Source organism: Ovis aries, chromosome 2 (assembly GCF_016772045.2).
Source record: "Ovis aries strain OAR_USU_Benz2616 breed Rambouillet chromosome 2, ARS-UI_Ramb_v3.0, whole genome shotgun sequence".
Lineage (NCBI taxonomy): Eukaryota > Metazoa > Chordata > Mammalia > Artiodactyla > Bovidae > Ovis > Ovis aries.
In genome coordinates this window covers 48,490,645-48,509,477 of record NC_056055.1, presented here as the reverse complement: position 1 = coordinate 48,509,477, position 18,833 = coordinate 48,490,645, and the positions used below count along the sequence as shown (strand labels likewise).

The following is an 18,833-nucleotide window of genomic DNA, read 5'->3' as shown; positions in this document are numbered from 1 at the left end:
TTGAGTGTGCCCTATGACTAGTCTATGTTGTTGTTCAGTCGCCCAGTCACGTCCAGCTCTTTGCGACCCCCTCGGCTGCAGCATGCCAGGCTTCCCTGTCCTTCACTGTCTCCCGGAGCTTGATCAAACTCATATCGATTGAGTCAGTGATCCCATCCAACCATCTTGTTCTCTGTCATCCCCTTCTCCTCCTGCCTTCAGTCCTTCCCAGCATCAGGGTCTGTTCCAATGAGTTGGCTCTTTGGATCAAGTGGCCAAAGTATTGGAGCTTCTGCCTCAGCATCAGTCCCTCCAGTGAATATTCAGGATTGATTTCCTTTAGGATTGGTCTATAGTGTTGTATAAATCTGCTGCGTTCTTATTAGTTTTCTATCTGGATTATTTACCCCTTGTTGTTAGTGGGATAATAAAGTCCCCTACTATCACTGTATTGTTGTTTATTTCTCCTTTCAGTTCTTTTAATATTGCTTCATACATTTAGGTGCTCTGAATGTTGGGTGACAAATATTTTAAATTGTTATATCCTCTCCATGAATTGGCCCTTTTTTATTATATAATTGATCCTTAAAATATGCAAGTGTTAGGGGCACTAACCTTTTGTAGCGTTGAAAGTCTGCATATAACTTTATAGGCAGTCCTCCACATTTGCAGTTCTGGATCCACTGGATTCAACCAGCTGTGGATTGTGTAGTACTGTAGTGCATTTGGTGAAAGAAATTCACATATTAGTGGACCCATTCAATCCAAATCCACATTGTTCAAAGGTCAACTGTATAATGACTTTAAAAAAATCTCATAACCGTTTTAAGAAATAGTTTTTATTTATGTCTTTACTTTGGGCTGTGCTGGGTCTTTGTTGCTGTGTGGGCTTTATTTTGATTGCAGGGAAGCCAGGGCTGCTCTGTAGTTGCAGTGCTCAGGCCTCTCATCGCAGCGGCTTCTCTTGCTGTGGAGCACAGGATCTAGGGCAAGTGGGCTTCAGCAGTCTTGATGCATGGGCTCAGGAGTTACAGTTCCCAGGCTCTAGAGCGCAGGCTCGGTAGTTGTGGTGGACGGGCTTAGTTGCCTCGCAGCGTGTGGGGTCTCCCCAGGTCAGGGATTAAACTCTGTCTCCTACACTGGCTGGTGGTTTCTTTACCACTGGGCCACCAGGGAAGCCCCCTCATGACCATTTTTAACTATTTTGACTATTCTATATCAGACTAGACACTTGCTTGGAGTATCTTTTCTATCCCTTCACTTTCAGCCTGTATGTGTCCTTAAAGTTACAGTGAGTTTTTATTATAGATAACATATTTTTTTAACCCATTTGGTTATCCTGTGTCTTTTAATTGAAGAATTTAGACCACTTATGTTTAAAATTATTACTGATAGGTAGGACCTATGATTGCCATTTTGTTCATTGTTTTCTGACTGTCCTGTAGTTTCTTCCATATTTGTTCATTGTTTTCTGACCGTCTTGTAGTTTCTTTCCATGTCTCTTGATGTTTTCCTTTGTGATTTGATGACTTTTTGTAGTGGTATGCTTTGATTCTTCACTCTTAATCTTTTATGTATTTATTACAGTTTTTTCCTTTCTGGTTACCATGAGAATTACACAAAATATCTAATAGTTATCCTGTTTTAAGTGGAGAACAACTTAAATTTGCATACAAAAACTCTATACTTTTAGTTCTCTGTCCCTTCAAATTTTAGGTTATTGATGTTACAGTTTATATCTTTTTATATTGTGTATGAAAAACAAATTATTATAGTTATAGTTATTTTAATGCTTTAACTTTTATACTAGTTGAAAGTGATTTATGTATCATCATTACAATATTAGACAATTCTGCCTTTGTTTAAGTATTTATCAGTGATTTTTATATGTTCATATGATTTACACTGTTAATTACTGTCCTTTCATTTCAGCTTGAAGAGCTCCCTTTAATGTTTCTTGTAAGACAGGTCTAGTGGTAATGAATTCCCTAAGTTTTTGTTTATCAAGCTTTTATTCATTCTGTTCTCTTCACCTACAAAGCACCAAAATATGTGGCAACATTTTTAAGGATCTATCGTTATTACAGAGCAGCAGTGGACCTCAGGAATTATTTTAAAGATGAGGCCTGGAGTAAAGTGATTCAGAATCATAATGCTAAGAATGGAAAGGGTCTATCCTCTTTCTCAACTTTTCTACGGCATTTTCAATAAAAGTTGGCCAGTGTTGATGAGTTCCCCTCCAGAGACAGAGAGCTTACACTCTTCAGAGGCAATCTTTCCATCACGGAGAGCTGGACCATTAGAAAGTTCTTCCTCAATCAGCTAAAATATTTCTCCCTTTAGCTTCCTCTCTCTGTTTTTCAGTTTTCTCTTTGGTGAGAAATAGCAGAGCCAGATGCTGGATGGACCCAGAGCAGGAAGACTCCTGAGAGAGGGACAGCCAAGTTTGACACAAATACCAATAATCCCAGGTATATCTACTTTAGATGGGATAGTTTCCTAAGAACAATGAAATATTAACCAATCATATGGCTTGTTCTGATTAGAAACAGGGATTCCCTCACATGGTCTAGCCTAGCTTATTGGAATTCTACAACAGATTTTAGTACTGAAGTCTTGGTCAATGTCATATTTTGGTACTCTTGACCATATCTGTCTTCCTTGAACTCCTCTTAAGGAACAAACTATTGATAATTGGGGAAGGCAAAATTTCAGGTATATATTGTTCCCCTGGCCAAATCCCATTTTCCATATCACCTTCCAAACTTATAACTTCTGATACAGCAGACATTGACACTGTACACCCTTTAGCTCACATCAATTAACCTTAAAACTATACTGGGCCTCCTTGGGCTTACACTGCACCTTCTCAGTCCTCTCTCCTAGCTACCAGGTCATGGCATCACCCATGTTTTTGAGTCCTCCATTTCTGAGTTCCTCCCCTCCTTGTAAAAGCAGTAACCCTCTAACATCTTTGGCCCAGAATTTATTTACACAGCTCAGGGCTGGCCAGCACTCCTAGCTTTCTTATCTACTGAAGTTTCCCTTGGAGAACAAGGTCTTCAGCATTTTTGTTGGCATATCTTGAAAATATACATACTCACAATACAGAGCTTTTTTTCCTTTCCTATCAATAGCCAGCCTATAAACGTAACTTACCCCAAATCTGAAAATCCTATATTTTTAGTTGTTTTTAATGATGTGAACCAATTAATTCCTGAGAGCTACTTCATCCACACCATCTCACCATACCGGTAAGGTGACTATTTTCATGGAAGGATCTGGGAAGCATACCTATTGCATAATTTCTAACCATCCTGAAAATAGCTATCAAAAAGCCTCAAAATTTCCTAATGATTGGATACATCACATCTGGAGTCTGTGTATGTCTAAAACCCAGCCAACTGATAAGCAAGCATTATCTGGAGATACTCCTGAATATTTGTTTTTAAAAAAAAAAGTAATAATAAAACCTCATCAAGTACATGGGCTTCCCTGATGGCTCAGCTGTTAAAGAATCCGCCTGCAATGCGGGAGACCTGGTTCGATCCCTGGGTTGGGAAGATCCCCTGGGGAAAGGATAGACTACCCACTCCAGTATTCTTGGGCTTCCCTGGTGGCTCAGCTGGTAAAGAATCCACCCACAATGCAGGAGACCTGGGTTCAATCCCTGGGTTGGGAAGATCCCCTGGAGAAGGGAAAGGCTACCCACTCCAGCATTCTGGCCTGGAGAATTCCATGGACTGTATAGACTATGGAGTCACAAAGAGTTGGACACAACTGAGTGACTTTCACTGTGGGCTTCCCTTGTGGCTCAGTTGGTAAAGAATCTGCCTGCAATGCAGGAGACCTGGGTTTGATCTCTGGGTTGGGAAGATCCCTTGGAGAAGGGAAAGGCTACCCACGCTAGTATTCTGGCCTGGAGAATTCCATGGACTGTAAAGTCCATGGGGTCACAAGCAGTTGAATATGACTGAATGACTTTCACACACACATAGAGTACAAATCCAAGGAAGCAGAGTGGCTAATGTCAACCTTTCCATTTATGTTTCAAAGCACTCACTTGAACAATGAGGTTTAGAATGGGCTTTGTATTGAATTTCTCACTAATGGATCTTTAAAAGACATATGCACTGCTTGCTGTTGTCCAGATATTTTCTCAAGAAAGTTACCCTCCTGTCTGGTACATACCAAGACTTATCACTCTGACCCAAAATCAAATCAGGTAAGGAAAGATTTGGTCTTCCAAGTGACATCTGTCATTATTATAATGATAATAGTAATAGTTAACTACGTGGCAGTTACTTGAGTCTCAGGCACTTTATATGCACTGTCTTTATCCCTGCGTCTCTAGGAAAATGTGCATTACTGGTGATAGTCATAAGTCGGCAAGGTATTTTGCTGAGATCTCAAATCTGTGAGTCCTTGATCTGCTGCCCACCTCAGTCTAATACCAGTCCTGCTAGATCTATGAGCAAGGTACAAATGGACAAAGCTAGTCAGAGGAAATAGGTTTACAAGTACAGAGGGAGCTTTGGTACCAACTCTTACTGCCTGATGAGGTATGTCTAAATTATAAGGACCAAATTTGTGTTCCTGGGTGGACTAAGTCCTACATGAAAAACCATCCTAGCTCATTCTAAGAGCTATCATTCTTACAAGCAGAAAGAAGGATGAACACACCCAAGGGAAAGAGCACAAATGGGAAGATTGTTTTCCCAAGATCTGATTCAATAGGCTTAAACCTCCCACCCTACCCACCCTTAAAAAATTAATGGTAGGAGAGAGCTGTCTCATAAGCTAGGATGGCCCCTGGACCTTCTTAGCCAACTAAAGCTATAGTCATAATCAATCCAAAAAGGAAAAGTATACAATAGGGCATGCCATGTGGAAGGAAAAACGTTTTAAGTTCTTTGTTCCTCCTTTTGAAAGCTTTTCTTGTTAGTACAGAAATGGGAAATTACTGAGATGTGTGCAGACGCTCTCTGATCCTGAATCATGGCCAACATCCCAAATCAATGACGGCTCTCATTCTTGCCAAATCTAGAGCCTTTTTCAACATGATGCCTTAAGCAGTTATATTAGATGACTAGAATTGGCTATTCTTTCACCATCATTACCTCAGCACCCCAGTAGAACATTGCCTGTTGCCTATGTCAGAAAACTCCTGCTGTGGGTAGAGTGTAGATGGTGCTTTCTTTCCTCCCCAGAAGTTGGGGCCTTCAGTCAACATATCCCCATATTTTGGGTTTCTCTTTAACTTAAGGATATGGCCTTAGGGCAGAAAAGTCAAGAGTGTCAGAAAAGTCCTGCCTGACTTTTCACGAGGCTTCTTCTCCAGTCCTTGCCTCTTCTCTTTTACCTGGACCTGGAAGCAATGAATGGGCAACTCAGCCTATTTTCCCCATGGTTATCTGCTATATTAGGCAACATAATCTCAATTTCCACACAGAAATTCACTTTGTACAATCAAGTTCCCCAGACAGATGTATACAGTATATATGGAGAAATGAAGTAACACCTTCTCCTGCCCTGCAAATATTAATAACATCCTGAAAATATGCCAAACCAGACAGGAAGTCAGGACAATAGGCATAAACTCGGATTTTCCTGAGCCAACCTGGATGTCAGGTCACCTTATTCAAAAGAAGCTTTAAGAAGAATGCAATATTAGTCCCATACCCACAGAATGCAGAAATCATAAGCATATCTCAGCATCAATGTGACTTCACAGTTACCCTTCAGTCTAATATCTAGACTAGAAGCAAAAACCAAGTAGCTCTTGTCCCATTTCCCTACTTCCCAAATGAAGAATACCCTGGGATTCTTTTTTTTTTTTTTTTAATATGAGCATGTGACTTCCCAACATGTAAAACGGTGTAGCCCCAGAAACAGAGAGAAGATGAAGCCGACATCTGATTGAGGATGCTCCTCAATCCCCAGAGGTGGACTCTAAGGAGGGGCTATTTAATCTCATTTAGTCCCAGGTCTTTACCTCCTGAAAGCTAGCATATGTCATTGGCATTTGGCTTTCAGATAAGTCTGTGTTTTGCAGATAATGCAAGTGAATCCAGGCACAGCAGTTTGTCTTGTTGATCTTTTGGAACTTTGGAGAAGTGGGACACATAAGAGAGCTAGTTGTGGATGGACCCAACTAAGGTTGTATGAAAGTTTACTGCAGCAGAAGATGCCTGCCTGCAGCTGCTGAAGAAGAAACCTGGTTTCCATCCCAGCTCCTGCAGCTAGCCTCCTCCCAAGGCTCCCACAGCTAGAATCAACATAAAATAGGAAGCTTTTGACGTAATTGGAGAGAGTTTCTCTCTATGGCAAACGGGCACTGATTAAAATAGGAGCGGATGCAATGAAAACCTGTAGTATGGTGGTAAATGTGGGCTTGTCTGTTGTGATCATGGTTTGTTGCTTTTGGATGCCCAAGTGCAGTCTTCAGCTTGTTAACCAGGTGGTTCGTGTGAGAGAATAGGACTTTTCAGCTTAGTGTGGAGAGTGTGGGGCAGGACGAGAGAGCCTTTTGTAAAGATCTTGGGAATCTGAACCTCTCATCTCAATGGCCCTACGTAGGAACAAGTGGCACGTAAGAGCAGTGGAAAGGATTAGACAAACTACCATTGCCAAGACTGCCAGGACTGCTGTGGTAATTCATGTTTATCTCTCTAGCAGGGGACATCTGTGGGTCTAACAGGTCTGGTCTTGAGCCCATTGGACTTACTGGAGTTAAACAAAAAGGTTGGCCTCTAGAGGGTGTACAAGGTCTCGAGTTTGGTGGAGATCCAGTTAAGGACATGGTTGGATTATAGTCTTACATGAAAATGGGCAAATTGAAAAATTCTGATGTCTGAGTAGCAGACTCTGCTTAGACCCTCCTCTCTTTGCATCTTTTTTTTAAGGGTCCTACTTCGAGCCTTCCTCTCTTTTAAGTGAGGAGTATCTAAGAAGCCACTGTGTGTCCTCTGCAGACTAGTGCAAACCAGTGTGGCAAGCAGTTGGAGAGAGTGTGGTGGGTGGCTTAGTCAGGCTGCCTTAAGCTTTAGTGGGTGGCTAGCTTTCCCTGCTCCAGAGTTAGGGCATGCCTGAGGAAAGGGCACCTTATAAGGCTAAACAAGCTAATTGTTAGTCTGTTTCTGGCCAAGGATTCAAGCCAGGGGCCAAATGGAATTCTAGGCTCACACAGCAGCCAGCCCAAATTGCCAGGATGTTCTATTAGGGCTTGAGGGCATGATGACTAATGAAGGGAGTGGATATCTGCCTGCCTTGGCTAACCCTTCAAGGACCCCAGAGGTCCACAGCACAAGATCCAGAGGTTCTGGTTTTGGCTCCTTATAGACAAAACCAACCAATACCATCTTCAGTGTATAGATAAGGTCATTCAGTTCAGTTCAGTTCAGTTGCTCAGTCATGTCTGACTCTTTGTGACTCCATGGACTGCAGCACGCCAGGCTTCCCTATCCATCACCAACTCCCGGAGCCTACTCAAATTCATGTCTGTTGCGTCAGTGATGCCATCCAACCATCTCATCCTCTGTCGTCCCCTTCTCCTCCTACCTTCAATCCTTCCCAGCATCAGGGTCTTTTCCAATGAGTCAGCTCTTTGCATCAGGTGGCCAAAGTACTGGAGTTTCAGTTTTAACATCAGTCCTTCAAATGAATATTCAGGACTGATTTCCTTTAGGATGGACTGGTTAGACCTCCTTGCTGTCCACGGGACTCTCAAGAGTCTTCTCCAACACCACAGTTCAAAAGCATCAATTCTTTGGCCCTCAGCTTTCTTTATAGTCCAACTCTCACATCCATACATGATTACTGGAAAAACCATGGCTTTAACTAGACAGACCGTTGTTGGTAAAGTGATGTCTCTGCTTTAATATGCTGTCTAGGCTTGTTGCAGCACTCAAAAATTTGAGGAACCAGGATTGACCCTTTCCTCCAACTCTTCTCCCAGTGCACCACTGGTCTGGGAGTCAGGACGAATGCATGTCAGCTCTGTCTCTGCCACCTTCCTTGGGATATCGGGAAAGCTCTCTTTAGTACCAGTTTCCTCATCTGACAAACGCACGGCTCACACTAGGCCTTCCACAAATCCAGCACTTAGTGATTCACTATATCATTACCCACTCCTAATGTTCTGTTTGAGGGATTTAGTATTTTTATCTTCTTTTTTAAAAAAAATCAGGAATTTGAGCCTGTAGCCAATGAACTTTCCTCCCCCGTTATGAGAAACAATCCTCAGAATCCCAAGGAAACCAGGTCCAGGACTTCTCCCAGGGGAGGTTTCTGCATGCGCATAACCTACTCTGTCTTAAAAAAAAAACAAAACTCTTGACGTCCTTCCCTCCAGTGAAGTCAATGACTTGCAACTTCCTTTCCCAAGTCCCCACAGAATTTTAGGCAAATTAACGCAGGAGCATTTGATCTTCTCCCCAGATGTTTTGATCACAGAAGGGCCACATATGTGCACGCATTCCTGGATATTTTTAGGTTTTTTTATAAGCTCCAAAGTTCTAACTGCTTTTTCACTCCGCGCATTGTGGGCACTGCCGGGAGATGTTCCTGCCGAAGCTGCCAAGGCAGGGTCTGGTGGAAGGGGGCCTGGCCTGGGAAGGCTCCCGGAAGTTGCTCTGAGCGATCCTGGATGCTGCATGGCTTCAGTCCCTGAGGCCTCTCTGGCCACTAAGAGAACACAAGCCGCTGCCAGGTAAGACTTATGGGTTACATAGACTCTCCCTGGAAGATTTCTGGCTGAAAGTCTCCTAAAAATCATGCCAAGGCCCCAGTAAAGAGGTTAACAAGATACAGTGGAGAAAATATCGGGCAGAAGGTCAGAGATGTGACTCTGGCTCCTTTATAACCAGTTACTTTTCCTCTACCGGGCCTTAGTTTCTCTGTCTGCAAAATGGGATACTTTATACATGTAAGAGCAGGGTCTGCAAACTATGGCCTGCAGGTTGGCAGCCTGTTTTATTAAATAATGTTGTATTGGGACAAAGCCCAATCCCATTTGCTTACACAGTATCTGTGGTTGAGCTACAACACCAGAGTAGACTAGTTATGATAAAACAACATTGCCTGGAAGTCTCAAATATTTACTCTCTGGCCCTTTAAGAAACAGTTTGCTGACCCCTCATGTAGCAGAGCGGCTTCCCCGGTGGGTGGCTCAGTGGTAAAGAGTCTGCCTGCAATGCAGGAGACTCAGGTTTGGTCCCTGGGTGGAGAAGATGCCCTAGAGGAGGAAATGGCAACCCATTCCACTATTTTTGCCTGGAGAATCCCATGAACAGAGCAGCCTGGCAGGGTCCCAAAGAGTTGGGCCCAACTGAGCAACTAATCACGCACGCATGATGGAGCAGACGCCGCCCTCACCATTCCAGGACATGCCAAAGGCATCCTACTGCCAGCAACTGGGACTCTCCTCCTTCCCTTGGGGGGAGGGGTTATGGAAATTGATGTGCCCGGGAGTAGCCCTCAGCCAATGACAAATGGTTGGAGATGGCTATCCCAGCTCCCTCAGCTTGCAGGTGGGACAAACCTGAAATGGGTTTCCTATTATCTCCTGGATGTTGCCAGTAGGACTGAGCCCCAGATGCCCACAACAGTAGCCTCCTTATCACCATACCATGTGTTGGCTTCCTCCTCTGTCTCCCCTCTCTACTCTTCCAGCGCTGCTTCCTGGATTCCATTCCCTATCAAAACCTCTTGGGCTCAGATCTTAGTCTCAGGGCTTGCTTCTGCAGGTGCCCAGCCTATGCAGGACATGAGTCTTACACACCTTCTTCTTTCTCTTCCCTGGCCTCTGATCTAACTAAGCTGCCCATTCAGTTCTGGACTTGAACTGAAAGGGTGAAAGGCCACAGGGCAGGATGTGGGATGTTTTCCTGAACAACCGTCACGGTGCTGGGTGACACAGTCTGGAAGTGCAGGGGAGTTTGTGCACTGCGGGGTTAGCCTTGACCATGAGAGGGGAACTGACAGATACATGCACCCTACTCTTCCCCTCTTTGGACTTCGGTGAAGTGTGGTTTCTCTTTGGAAACCTTTCAGGGGATTTCCATGTGCTGAGAGATCATGTCTGCTGAGAGACCTGCTGTGTTTCTTTGGAGCCTCGTTGAGTAGCCGCTGGGTAGGGGTTATCTATGTGATAGCTCCTGCATCTTCCTTTGTCTTGTTTCTGAATCTTTTCCTCACCCTAACCACCCTAAGTTTGTACCTCCCAAGTAAGGTTCCAGTCCTATATCCTTGCCTCAGGCTCTGCTTTCCAGAGGATGTGAGCTAAGGCATAGAGTTAGCTTAAATATCTCTTAAGGACTCTTTCAGCGCTGACACACTAGACCTCTACTAAATTCTATTTTTCACCTAGTGATAAAAAAGATATTGTATATCTACTGTGTTGGACATGAGACATTATTTAATTCTCACAGAAATTAGTTTTTGAGGTATGTCAGGGTCTTGTTCGTCATAATTCAAATCAGACTGATTTGAATGTTAGAATTATTATTTATTAAGTTCTATATGCTAGACCTTGAGTTATACTTTAAAGGCATTAGTTGATTCTCATTTAAACCTTATCAGGTTCTATTATTACCTTCACAAGAGGAAAATGAAGTTCAGAGAAGGTAAGCCATTCATCCTAAGTTGCACAGTAAGTGGCCAAGCCAGAATGTGAAACCAGATCTGACAGTTTCTAAAGGCCATGTTCAAAATTATGTACTTTATTACATTTGATATAAACAAACATAATACTCTTTCAAAACTTTTTCTTTGAATAAACACTTCACTAATTGAAGACAGACGGATGGCAAATAAACACATGAAAAAGATGCTCAACGTCATTAGTTATTAGGAAAATGCAAATTAAAACCATAGTAAGAGGGACTTTAGCAACAGTTAGAACTGGACATGGAACAACAGACTGGTTCCAAATAGGAAAAGGAGTACATCAAGGCTGTATATTGTTACTCTGCTTAGTTAACTTATATGCAGAGTTCATCATGAGAAACGCTGGGCTGGAAGAAACACAAGCTGGAATCAAGATTGCCGGGAGAAATATCAATAACCTCAGATATGCAGATGACACACCCTTATGGCAGAAAGTGAAGAGGAACTAAAAGCCTCTTGATGAAAGTGAAAGAGGAGAGTGGAAAAGCTGGCTTAAAGCTCAACGTTCAGAAAACAAAGATCATGGCATCTGGTCCCATCACTTCATGGGAAATAGATGGGAAACAGTGGAAATAGTGTCAGACTTTATTTTTTGGGCTTCAAAACCACTGCAGATGGTGACTGCAGCCATGAAATTAAAAGATGCTTACTCCTTGGAAGAAAAGTTATGACCAACCTAGATAGCATATTGAAAAGCAGAGACATTACTTTGCCGACTGAGGTCTGGCTAGTCAAGGCTATGGTTTTCCAGTGGTCATGTATGGATGTGAGAGTTGGACTGTGAAGAAAGCTGAGTGCCGAAGAATTGATGCTTTTGAACTGTGGTGTTGGAGAACGCTCTTGAGAGTCCCTTGGACTGCAAGGAGATCCAACCAGTCCATTCTAAAGATCAGTCCTGGGTGCTCATTGGAAGGACTGATGTTAAAGCTGAAACTCCAATACTTTGGCCACCTCACGTGAAGAGCTGACTCACTGGAAAAGACCCTGATGCTGGGAGGGATTGGGGGCAGGAGGAGAAGGGGATGACAGAGGATGAGATGGCTGGATGGCATCACCGACTCGATGGACATGAATTTGAGTGAACTCCGGGAGTTGGTGATGGACAGGGAGGCCTGGCGTGCTGCGATTCATGGGGTCACAAAGAGTCAGACATGACTGAGCAACTGAACTGAACTGAACTGAAGAAGGACTTTCTTGGTGGTCCAGTGTCTAAGACTCTGAGCTTACAATGTAGGGGGTCTGGGTTCGACCCCTGGTCAGGGAACTAGATTCCACATCCCACAGTCAAGAGTTTGCATGCTGTAACCAAGACTGAAGTTCCCGCAAATATGACTGGGCACAGACCAAGTAAATTAATACATTAAACAAAACAAAACAAAGACACCATAGTAAGATACCACCATACCTAGTAGAATGATTAGAATTAAAAAGACTGACCGAACCTTATGTTAGTGAGCATGTGGAGGAATTGGACTCTTAACACATTGCTGATGGAAAACAGTTTGCAATTTCATAGAAAGTTAAACATCAATTGAACATGTGACCCAGTCAATCTACTCTTAGATTTTAACCTAAGAAAAATGAAAACATACATCCACTCAGAGACTTGGACATAACTGTTCATGGCAATTCTATTTCTAACAGCCCCCAAATGAAAACAGCAGCGGGTGATGGACAAACTGTGTATATTCATATAGTGGGATACCATTCAATAGTAAAAAAAGAATAAATTTTTGATACATGCAACAACATGCGTGACTCTCAAAATAACTATGCTGACTGAAAGAAGCCGTATAAAAATGGGTACATACTATATGATCCTATTTATATAAGTGATGGAAGGTGCCATAAGAGCAACAGAAGGCAGTGGTTGCCTGTGTGTGTGTAGGATGGGTGTGTGAAGAGGGATGAGGAAGATAATAAAGAGCCCTAGGAAACTTTGAGGGGTGGTGGATATACGTTCATTGTCTCCACTGTGGGAGTATACACATGCCAGCTCTCGCCCAATCGTGCACTTTAAATATATGCAGTTTATTGTAGGACAGTTGTATCTCAATATAGCTGTAAAATACAAAAATGAATTCTGTGTGTAACCGAGCACCACCATAGATGACACTGAAGAACTGTTCTTTTTCATTGTCTTTTGGGATTGCCCATGGAAATTAAACCGATGGTGAAGGAATTAGCTGGCTGATCTTTTCTCGGCTAGTTCAGAATGGTGTAGCCAAAGTGGGAAGCAGGTAGGGATGCAGAACTGACAATTTGGAGATGGTCTCTGTACCTTCTTGAGCCTCAGCTTCCTTGGCTGTAAAATGGGAATGTCTCTTGGGCCCTGCCTTCCCCACGAAGTTGATTTAAGGAAAAGTAAGTGACCTTGCTCTCAAGTGCGAATGACCAAATCTCCCAGTTGATATACCGTGTACATGACAAGCAACTGGTGGCAGACCCAGGCCTGGATGCTGTACGCCCACCATGGCTGGGGGGAGGGGGTAGAGCTGGGAGCTCTTACAGACTCCGCCTCTGGAACTGGCACAGACCCTCTTTCTTCTGTTCTCTGCTCCTCTGTGGTTTCGTTAACAGATACTCTTTGTCTGGTCCCTCAGGCTCTTTCCTGTCTCTGCTTCTCACCTGCTTTGCTTGGCCTCACAGCACTCTCTGCATTTTCTCTAGCTCCCCACGGATCTTCTGCTATTGAGGGACAATAACCTAGACCTGCCCACCCACTGCAAGATCAAGGAGAGATTGGGTCCCCTTGTTCAAGGTCACCCCAGGCACTGGAGACCACAGTTTGGTGGGAGAGACAGACACACTTCTCAGGGCTTCTCCAATGAGGAAATGGTATAACTGAATCCGGAAGAGTGGGTGAGCCTTGGTTTGATAGAAGTAGGACAGCATTCTAGAGAGAAGACATTGAATCTCCTCCTTCAAGGGCAAAGGTCTAGGGTATTGGGACACTGTGAATGACTTAATGTGATCCCAGCGCCACAGGAGGTGAGGCTGAAGGGTAAGCCATACCATAGAAGCAAGGTTTAGTGTGCCACGTGCCGAGGGGTTTCGGTTCAAATCTGAAGGCACTGGGTATGTACTGAATATTTCCAAGCCTGGGTGTGACAGTCCCAGTTCACTCAGGGGGGCAGGGTGGGCAGAAGGGATCATGTGTGGGGTCCTGCTCACACCTCCCCCAGGAGGGTTGCTTTCTCTCTAGAGCTGGGTTTCTTAACTGTGGCACTGCTGACCTTGGGGATGGATAAGCCTTTGTTAGGGGCAACTGTCCTGTGCCTTGCAGGGGACTGAGCAACAACATGTTGGCTTCTGCCCACTGGATACTTGTAGCAGTCTCCCAGCTGTGACAATCAAATGTTTCCAGATGTCTCTTGGGTGGCGAAACTGCTCTCTATTGAATACCACTCCTCTAGAGCTTTGTTTTCTTTTCCTTTCTTTTTTTTTTGTTTTGAGTATAATATGTATACCAATGGCCCCTCCTGTATTTGCTCTCTTCTTTCCTTCTAAGGCTGGGCAATGCCTGGCTTCCAGCCTTTCCACGAGGCACATGGCTGGATGGTGTCCTTGGCTCCCCATACAGCCTCATCTCAGCACCTGTGGCTCCAGTTCCCTGCTCGCGGGGGCTCTGGCTGGGGCTGGCTTCCCGGAGCCAGCAGCCAACAGCTCTGCCCACCTCTGTACCAGGCCAGCAGGGCACCTAATCCACTGTGGGCACACCACGTGGTACTGAGGAGACTCCTGGACAGGGTGCCACCGAGATCGGCTGAGACCAGAGCTGTCCAAGCCCGTTGGCCGTGTACCTTCTGTCCCTCTGCCCTGCTGCCTGCCAAGCTCAGAGCCTGGAGGGACGAGTCAGCTTGGGAAGCCTGCCAGGGAGAGGGCACCGGGCTGGGGACAGAGGGCAGGTGGTGGCAGCTGGAGGCCATGTGACTGCTGGAGGTTGTGTGTGTCACAGGGCAGAGCGGGGCTGCCGGCTCATTCCTGGGCTCAATCTGAGAAGGTCTCACATGACTTCGCTGTGGGAGTCTGTGTGTCAGGGGTGGGAGAGGAGACTGGAGGGAGGGGGAAGTGACTTGAGGATCCAGGCTGGAAATTCAAAATACATTTATGCATCACAGGCAGATATTCATCACATGACCTCCCCAATTTTGCTAATGCAGAAATTAGGCTTTGGGCTCACACACAGACACACACACACACACACACACAAAATGTATCTCACCCCCTGCTGTGTGCAGGCTGTGATGGCTGAGAAGGACATTAGGAATGTAGGAGAGGGAGGGGGAGTCAGCCATGCCACCCGCCTGCATCTCCCAACCTGTCAGCAAAACGAGAACATAAACCGGCCCTCAATTCCAGTGCTTTCCATACGCTCATTTGTATGTGAACCTCACAACAGCCCACTTCCCGGTGAGAACACCAAGGCTGGAAGAGGTTCCTCCACTTTCCCTTTTCTTCCTCCCTTAGGTTTTCAAGGTTTAACCTGGCTTTGCTTTTGCTTTAATACTCCCCCTATCAGCTCCCTCTACCTCACCATGGCCCCAAACAGCATAAGCTGGCAGGTCCTTCTTGCTGACGGGAGGAGGTGAGGGGTCATGAAACCACCCTGAGTCTGGAGGCGGGGGGTGGGGGTGGGCACAGAATCCCCAGTGGAAGGGGTCAGAAATGCAGGAGACCAGAGTCAGGCAAGTTCTCATGCAGCCAGGGTGAGAATCAGCACAGTGAGCTCTCAGAGCCCCGGAGGCTCCTTCCCTCAGGACTGAGAGGAAAGTCCTAAGGTTCCTCTGGCAACACAACTTCACAGCCTCCAGTGGGCCAGAGACTGTATTTAGTTGTGCTAAAATCCTAAAGACCTAGATCAGGACTCCTAAACCTATGCCCTCAGTGTCCAAGAGGACAAAAGCTTGTGAGCAGGCTCTGTCCCCTCTGGGAAGAGAGCCACCTACCACATGCTTGCCGAATGTTTCACCTCAAGGGTTATTGCTTTCAAAATAACATTTAATATATTTAATCTCATTACATAAGCAAGATATGTTCAGTGAAGAATTGGGAAAGCCAATAAAATATAAAGAAGGAGATTAAAAATTCACCATCATCTCACCAATAAGAAACAACCACTGCTCAAATTTTGGTATGTAGTTTTCTCATCTATAAACTATAAAAAACAAAACCAGAGTAATTATATATATATACATATAAATATACAGCTTATATATAAAATATAATGTTTATATGTATACATATAAATGACTGAGGCATAACATATAGTAAAACCATAGCCCACCAGGCTCCTCTGTCCATGGAATTCTCCAGGCAAGAATACTGGAGTGGGTTGCCATGCCCTTCTCCAGGGGATCTTCCTGACTCAGGGAAGTCCATATATAATATAATAGAACATAACATAACGTAATATTTATAAATGATTGAGGCAAAACATTTAGTAAAAGACATGCATTTTAAGTTTACAGCTCAGTACATTTTTACATATTATTGCACCCATGAGACTATCACTCTGATCAAGATATACAACATCTCAGAATCCAGAAAATTCCCTCCTCCTTTTCCTCAGTCAATAACTACATCCATTTTCAAGATATAGCTGGTGTTCTGACTTTCATAGTTTTGGATTAGATTTGCCTATTCTTGAGTATAACTAGATTGCCACAGTATTTATTCCTTTTTTTTTTCCTTTTTTTTTTTAAATCTAAAAAAAAAGCCATACATTCACATGAATCAGCCATGGGTGTACATGTGGAGAAGGCGAGGGTGGGATGATTTGAGAGAATAGCATTGAAACACGTATATTATCAATATGTGAAACAGATCGCCAGTCCAGGTTCGATGCATGTGACATGGTGCTCAGGGCTGGTGCACTAGGATGACCCTGAGGGATGGGATGGGGAGGGAGATGGGAGGGGGGGTCAGGATGGGGAACACGTGTACACAGTATTTATTCTTCTGTGTTTGGCTTTGCTCACCCAATCTGTGGCACCTACTACAAGGCCTAGCCTAGAAAAGGTACTTTGTGTTGGCACGTGAAAACTCTGTTGGATGCATGTTGAGTGAGTGAGTGAGTGAGTGAATGGACAGGCTTTGGTGGTGGGATGGTCTTCTGTGCTTTTGCTCACTATCTGGTGGTCCCCGTGGAGAAGGGAGAGCAGTAGGGTGGCTCATGTCATGATCCGGGTGAGAGCAGATGAACCTGAGCTAAAAGGAGGCCCTGGGGAGAGTGAGGATGCCTGTCTGCCTGGCACTCACAAGTGTTGGTTTGGTGCCCGTGAGGACAGGACCCAGGGTATTTTTAGAAAACCCATCAGGGCTGCCACTTGACAGTGAGGTGACAGGCTAACTGTCAGTGTCCCATGGCTTTATGTGGAGCCCCCTTTCGGGTCTGCCCCTGTGGGCTATGAGCCCACTGTCCCCTTCTAAGCATGTGGGAATCATGCTCAGCAGTGGCTTGGGGTGATGAACAAGCACAGAATGAGGGGTCTGGAGCATTTCTGGAAAGCACATCACTGGAACACAGAAATGCTTGGAGAAATGGTGCCCCAAGAATCCTGTACCCCAAGAATGAGATGCATCCTTTTCAGGATCAGAGTCACAGCATAGCTCCCAGACAATGTACCCCCCTTTATTATTCAAAATTCTCAAGGTTGAAAAGGATCCCTTTTCTGCCCCTCACCCCACCTGGGGCTTGAGCCCCTTTAACTTTCTTTCCAACACAGGCTCAGCTTTTACACCCACCTTTTTGCTTTTTCTACAATCAACCTCCAAGCCTAGCCACCATCATCTGTCACCTGCCCTACTCCAGCCACCTCCTTTCTCCATCTGCTCTTGTTTCTTGTTATCCATTCTACTCTACAGCCAGGGGTCAGGTGCTCTCTACTGTTGTAGCCTTGACAAAGTGTCTGGATATAGTTGGAGAAGGAGCAATATTACTGGAGAGGGATGGCGCCATGGGTTGCAGGAGACAGCTGCTGGGCTACACAGGTGGGAGGAGGAGCCACGGACCGAAGAGTGGGGAGCCACTCTGAGATGCCACTGAGGCTAAGAGGTCTGACGTGGGAGGGACAGGATAGGCAGCACTGGGATGACACAGGTGGGCGTGAGACCAGGCAAGGTTTTATTATCTTCTGAAGATTCGTTTCCCTTTAGGGGAAAGGATTCCTTGGGCTTGGAAATGAATGGGTTGTGGGAGATTAAGAGGCAAGGGATGTGCTGGTTTTGGTTTTGTTTTTTTCTGTATGACGGGAAAATTGCCTTTGGGAATGTAGGAAATCAGTTCTCCATGAGTTCATGAGCTATTGGGGTAGAAGACAGTCATGCTATAAACTTCTAAATCAGATGAACAGGCCTCTGACAAACTGTTAGAATGAGTGCTGATTATTCAGAGTGTTTATGCAGCATGTGACCTGGCGTGGGCTGTTAATGCTGTCCTGGAGACAGCGAAATTTCAGATCAGCAGTATTTTGGGGTTCCACTTGGAAAGAGCCCACCCCTCAGCTGACTGGTGCTCTTCTCTGCTGGATGATTTAGTGGTCAGACTTGCTCAGTCAAGAGGGAGCAGCATCACGACAAGGCACCTGTGCCCATCTGCCAGTTTGGATGAACAGCCAGATCACAGGGTCAGTAATGCCTCCTGGCCAGAGTACATGAGCCGAGCAGCTGTCCCTGACATGCTGGCCAGGAGAGGTCCTCTTACCAAGGCAGCCAGGTCACCACAGGGAGTGCGAGGTCTCCTATGGTCAGAAGGGTATGTGAGTGTCACGGCTATGGTCTGAGGGAGGCAGGAAGCCTGCTCTTGGCCCCTCACACAGATACAAATCCAGGAAGCTGGAAAGGAGGCCATTAAGGTCAGGATGGAGGATACTCCCAGCATCCCCTGCTGCCAGAGGGATGAGTCCATGGTACACTCCGAGATTGACTGGGAGAAGAGATAGGAGTGGAGCTTGCTGCAGTTAAATAATTCCTAGATTGCAGAGCATCTCTGAGCTTTATTTTCCTCTTTTGTAGAATGAGTAAAATGAGATGAAGGATGAAAATTGCCCCATAAATTGAATGATGTTATGTGCATCTAACACTATTTTCTCCAGGAATTTTCATGTTGAGTATTTTTATCAGCAAGTTGGAGGAAGCTAGTGTATGTAGGCTCATCACATGTGTACAGAAAGGAAGCGTGGTTG

At 44.9% G+C, this 18,833-nt stretch overlaps 1 long non-coding RNA gene across 1 annotated transcript in view; it reads left to right on the top strand.

Annotated features, from left to right (window-relative positions):
* LOC132659158 (uncharacterized) overlaps positions 1-18,833 on the top strand; it is a 104,669-nt gene that overhangs the window by 52,405 nt on the left and 33,431 nt on the right. Inside the window, exon 3 of the long non-coding RNA XR_009599192.1 lies at positions 2,344-8,689. This is a non-coding gene — a long non-coding RNA (uncharacterized LOC132659158). The remainder of the gene's footprint in view (positions 1-2,343; positions 8,690-18,833) is intronic.